This window comes from Culex quinquefasciatus, chromosome 2 (genome assembly GCF_015732765.1).
Source record: "Culex quinquefasciatus strain JHB chromosome 2, VPISU_Cqui_1.0_pri_paternal, whole genome shotgun sequence".
Taxonomy (NCBI): domain Eukaryota; kingdom Metazoa; phylum Arthropoda; class Insecta; order Diptera; family Culicidae; genus Culex; species Culex quinquefasciatus.
The window spans coordinates 158,125,534-158,131,644 of NC_051862.1; the positions used below are offsets into that span (position 1 = coordinate 158,125,534).

Here is a 6,111-nt window from a genome sequence, read left to right on the forward strand (position 1 = left end):
GATAGGAGGTGGTAGAGTAAGCCAAATACTATCAGAAACAAACATAAAATAAACAAAATAAGTGCAAATAAAAATACCAAAAAATTAAACAAGAAAAATATAAAACAAGAGAAGTAAAGTTTTTCGAAGAACAAAAGTTGCTCAAAATGACCTCCAGAACAAGAAAAAATAAAAAAAATCGAATAAAATTGGGCGGTAGAGGGTTAACTCTAGATCAGGGTTGCCCAACCTTTTGGCCCTGCGGACCAGATTTGGTTTTTCTGTTATAGTTTTTGGTGACACAAATGATAACAAAGTGACAACTGTACTCTAATCTACAGACCCGTAATGCTATGCTATGCTATAGAAATGAAAACAAAATGACAAATTAAGAGCGAGTTTTTCACCGATGTGAAACAGGTCGTATCGAGGTGCTCCGATTTGGATGAAACTTTCAGGGTTTGTTTGTCTGTACATGAGATGAACTCATGTCAAATATGAGCCCTCTACGACAAAGGGAAGTGGGTTAAAACGGGAATTGATGTTTGAGGTCCAAAACACATGAAAAATCTTCAAATTGCTCGCATTTCCGTAAAACTTCATCAATTCCAACTCTCTTAGATGCATTCGAATGGACTTTTGAAGCCCTTCAAAATATGCTATAGACATCCAGGATTGGTTTGACTTTTTCTCATAGCTTTTGCAAATTACTGTTAAAAATGGATTTTTTTAAAACCTTAATAACTTTTGGCAACAGCCTCCAACACCCATACTCCCATAGGTCAAAAGTTAGGGAATTTCATGGACTATAAGCCTACGGTATTAACTTTTTGGCCAATCGCAGTTTTTCTCATAGTTTTACGATTTTTCTAGAACAAACATTTTACAACGTTAGTTTTTGCCCTGTAGGCCTCCATAGTGGCACTTTTTGGTCTCAATTTTGACATATTCGGAATCCTCAGAAAATTTTACATTAGATTGAGGTGTTGAAATTTTGAATTTGATTGGAAAAAATGCCAATTAGAATTAATTAAAATATTATTTAGCATTTTGTCGGATTAGGGGTAAAACAAGTTTTCGCCTACTTGATACAGCATTTGACGTATTGATCATAGGGTAAATAAGATCTATTTCTTTTTTCAAAAATGTTTTATTTAATTATTATTTAAATCAAAATTACAACTCCAATACTTCTAACTTACGTGAAATTGCCCAAGGATTACGAATATGACAAAATTGAGACCAAAAAGTGCCGCTATGGAGGCCTACAGGGCAAAAACTAACGTTGTAAAATGTTTGTTCTAGAAAAATCGTAAAACTATGAGAAAAACTGCAATTGGCCAAAAAGTTAATACCGTAGGCTTATAGTCCATGAAATTCCTAACTTTTGACCTATGAGAGTGAGGCTGGGTGCCAAAAGTTATTAAGGTTTTAAAAATCCATTTTTAACAGTAATTTGCAAAAGCTATGAGAAAAAGTCAAACCAATCCTGGATGTCTATAGCATATTTTGAAGGGCTTCAAAAGTCCATTCGAATGCATCTAAGAGAGTTGGAATTGATGAAGTTTTACGGAAATGCGAGCAATTTGAAGATTTTTCATGTGTTTTGGACCTCAAACATCAATTCCCGTTTTAACCCACTTCCCTTTGTCGTAGAGGGCTCATATTTGACATGAGTTCATCTCATGTATAGACAAACAAACCCTGAAAGTTTCATCCAAATCGGAGCACCTCGATACGACCTCTAGAACAAACCGAGCAGAATCTACAAATACTGCCTCTTAAACAAATTTATCATCAGAACCCACTCAGCGCGTTCCGTTTGAATTCCGTTTAGAATTCCGCTTGAGCGAAAAAAGTTCGATTCGAATTCTAAACAGTGTTCGTTTTAGATTCTAAAACGTATTCCGTTTCAAACGCAACAACCGGTTCCGTTTGAGTTTTCACCGCAAATCGGTTTAAGCGGAATTCAAACGGAATCGAAACGGAATGAACGGGTTTGTTTTGACAGCTGCTTCTTCTTCTTGTTTTTTATATACTGGTTTTCTTTTTGTTTTGGTTGAATTGAAATTCAACCAGAAAAAAAAACAGATCGGTCATTTTTTATAGTTTGAGATTATATTTATCAATTATTCAAACAAAAACACGAGTCCCAGCCCCAAATACCCCTTTTAATGGTATTTTTTCGCAAAATTACATAGGTTTTAGTGCATGTACATGAATGATCGCTATACCAAGTCGGCAGGTTCGCGAAAATCCCGTGGGAGACGACCAGCAAGATCTACCTGTTGCAGCAGTGGACACCGATTCGATCGAGTCCAGGCAAAAGTTGCAGTTATTTTCGTCGATATCGCGGTTGCTCGGGCCCGCTACGGAACCGCCGCCACTGTTTGGAGTTCCATCGAAACTACCGGATGTCTGCTGCGGGACATTCGCAGTCGGCACTGGAACTGCCGGTAGATACGGTCCGAACCGTACGCCGTTGGACGGCGAAAGGACGTGAAGCTTAACCTTGCTGCGAGTTGTTTCCGGGAAGTTAGTTGGGGGGAATCGGGACCTCCGGACGGTAGTCGAGAAAGGTGAACAACGGTGTCGCTGTAGCATTCTCCGCAATCCGCTCCGGGGATAATCGTTGCGAAAACATCCGATTGTCGATCTTAATTCTCATACTTGGGAAGTTCCCTTCTGCGCTAAATCTTCTGATCGTTATCCTACTAGAAGACGCCTGTGGTATCGTTCCTAGGTACTCGAACCACTTCTCGGTTGACGAGCTGGAGACCGAGTTTGACCTGGAACAAACGGCCATGCAAAACATCCGACACGATCGGTGGCGGCCAAGACGAAGACGATGGGATAACGCGTCGAGTACGGTCAAAGCGGGAATCGTCCAATGTGACTCTCCAAGTCGGCGGACAATTCCCGCTTCGACCGTACTCGACGCTGGGCTGATACACGCGGGATTCCATCGTCTTCGTCTTGGCCGCCGTTAATCTTGTCGGATGATTTTGAGGGGCGGGTTGGTCCAAGACTCGGTGTCCAGCTCGTCAACCGCTTTCGTCGATTTGGTGTGCTTTCGTAGGTTTGCAGTTTGGTAAACTGGTACGATGGCGCCGACCGACATTCATGTAGTTCTCTCGCAGTTTATTTATGGAAGAGGTTCGAGATTGGGTTTTACGAGAAGCATTTGCTGAGTGGTGACGATGGCGTGTGGAATATCCGTGTGCTGTGGGTTGCGCAGCTTTTGTCCATTTCCAATTCGGCACTTTAGATGCGTTTCACCGAGGTTTGCGAGCTAAGCAGGGGCGGTATTCCGGTAGCAGCGGCACCAGCGTTGGCATTCGTATGGCGACGATTGCTGGAAGAGGTTACGAATCCGTCAGTGGAGCTCTCCATGATCGTTGGCAGCTGGATCACCGACATCGTGCTGTTCAAATCGGTGCCCCCTGCTGCAACAGGTAGATCTTGCTCGTCGTCTCCCCCGGGGATTTTGGTGGTTAAAAATAGCGACGTGTTTAACTTGTTCTGGTTCTAATCGTCCGAACTGAGATGTCGATGCAATCCCGAAGGACCTCCCTCGTCCACAAACACGATCCAAATCTCAACCTCATTGAACGGGGATTCCTGAATCACGTCGAAACGCACCCTAAATGAGAAAGATATATTTAGATTCTAGTCATATCTTACAAATTATTCAAATTCTTACCTGTCCGCATTAGATTCAGTGATGTTTGGAGACCCGGTTGCTTTTGGAGACGTTTAAGAAATGGATGCCATTGAACTCGTCACAATATGAAAGATGGAAAAAAAGAAAATGATTAGAAGAAATTTATATAAAATAACTGATACATTTTTCAGAAAATCGAGTACACTAGAAAACTACACATAAAACTGAATTAAATAACATAAAAAAGCAGATACACGATAAAATATGTCTTGAATGTATACTTCTAAGTACGGGTTAAAATGAAGAAATAAACAAAAATTAAATTCAAAATTTAAAAAATATGAAATGTGATCTAAAAATAAAAAAGTATCAATATCAAAAAATCTGTTATGATTATTTCTTAAAATCTAGATATTTTATTATCTGTACAAATAAAAGTATTAAAAAATGAAATATATGAAAATCCTGAAAACCCTAAAATTTGTATTTCATATCATTTCATTTGTTAGATTGCTTTAACAATTAGATTGGTACATTTGTTATCCTGAGCTGAGATATGAACTAACTTTCAACAGCTGATTTGTTCCAAGTGGGGAGATAGTTTACTGGTACTAAGGGAACAGAAAAGAAAAAAATTAAAAAAAATCTTCTAAATCTAAATATATAAAAAAGTATTAAGTATTAAAAATAATAGAACTGATTTCATATAAAAATATCAACAAGATTTATAAGATTGTAAGTAAATTTGAATTTCAATTTTGCACAGGAATAAAATGATAGAATTGAATCCTGAAAATTATAAAATATTGTTCATGCGAAGAAAACATGTAAGAAATTTTTGTGGGAGAAACAAAACTTAAAAAACTGAAGTAAAATATGGCAGAGACGAGAGACGAAACACTTGAGATGATCGACGCGTTCGTATGCTGAGAAGTTCTACGCGTTCGTATGCAGAAGTTTGTGATGGCAAGATGGTGAGTGGCAAAGTCATGCGGGAGGTTGGACAGGTAACGGTGTTGATGTTGTGGCAAAAAGGTCATACCAATGAGGATCGAGTCGGATTAAGACGCAATTTTAGTAACGAGACATTCACGTAAAACAAATTACCAATCGAAATGTGGAATTAAGCGAAGCAAAGATGATTGAAATGCGAAACATCAATTATGCAACAAAAAATGCAAGTTGAGATCATACTGCACGTCTGAAACTATTGAAAAGGATCATGATAAACAAATGATAACATCATCCGATGTCATTAATTTACAAAAGCCAAAGTTGCAAATTACACGAAAACACAATGTTGGACAAACAACATTTCCTAAACAAGAATTACATCAACCGATGTCAATAATTTGAGATTGTCAAAGATACAAAGCAACTGGAAAAGTCAATTTTGGACAAAAATACTGGATTTACGAACAATTCACAATACTCAGCAAGAAAGAAGTCAATGCACTCTCAAAATTGACCACAGTCAACTCACAGTTGAGTTATGAAGCATAATTCATGATGGAAACGACAATTGCACTAATCGACGAAATTCAACACCTTAGCCTCGAAAACTGACCAATTGACCAAGTCACTGTGGAATGAATAGCCTCACGATAAAGACGATTTTGATGGAAGACGACGACGATAACAACCAGCCGATCAACACAGTTCTACAACAACAAATTTTGCTTACAGTGGGAAAAATGCAATTATTTTTTTAGGAGAGATAATGAAAATTAATTTCAAATGCATGTTTATTTAAATCAGTTTCAACGAAAATATTTTTACAAGAGAAGTTCAAAACAGTAATTCAAGTAATTTAACAGGACAGAAGATCAAAAGAGTAATGAAAATAATTTTACAGTAGAAGAATCAAAAGAGCAATTATAATTATAAAGCAATTTACAAGAAAGCACAAGAAGAACAAATTGTAAACCGCACGATCACTACACCCGACAATATTCTTTCCATAGATGATCATTTCTTTCAGACGATCATCTAGCTGATAAGTGTGGGGGAGATTAACCGAACCAATGTTTTTTAAATCAGTTTTTTATAGCCAGCCATTTATATTTTTTTATGATTTTTTGCAAAGTATTTTTTTCACAAATCAAATTATTAATTTTGGGAATATTCTTCCAACCTACAAATAACTTTCGATAGATGTTTTTAATGCTTTTCAAGAATACAAACATCTAGCTGGTAAGTGTGGGGGAATGCAGCGACCTCAAATTTAAATCATTAAATTTGTCCATTTTTCGATCCTCACCACAGTTCTGACCATGCGCGCTTACGCAAGCATAAATAATTTTACCCGTCGACTCGCGTTGCGCGACAAATAATTAAGCTTATGTACAGGTGTGGATCATGAGTCATCCTCACCTGAAAAGCCCTTTATTAAATTTCGCCAATTGTTAGGCAATCAAAAAAATGGTTAAGCTTTCAATTATGAATGTGCGATGTTATTACACAGGGGA

At 37.7% G+C, this 6,111-nt stretch overlaps 1 long non-coding RNA gene across 1 annotated transcript; it reads right to left on the bottom strand.

Moving 5' to 3' along the window:
• Positions 1-2,077: 2,077 nt before the first annotated feature.
• LOC119768019 lies at positions 2,078-4,074 on the bottom strand. The gene is made up of 2 exons (XR_005277858.1): positions 3,683-4,074; positions 2,078-3,622 (listed from the first exon to the last, which is right to left on the bottom strand). It is a non-coding gene; the product is annotated as an uncharacterized LOC119768019 (long non-coding RNA).
• Between the last annotated feature and the right edge of the window lie 2,037 nt (positions 4,075-6,111).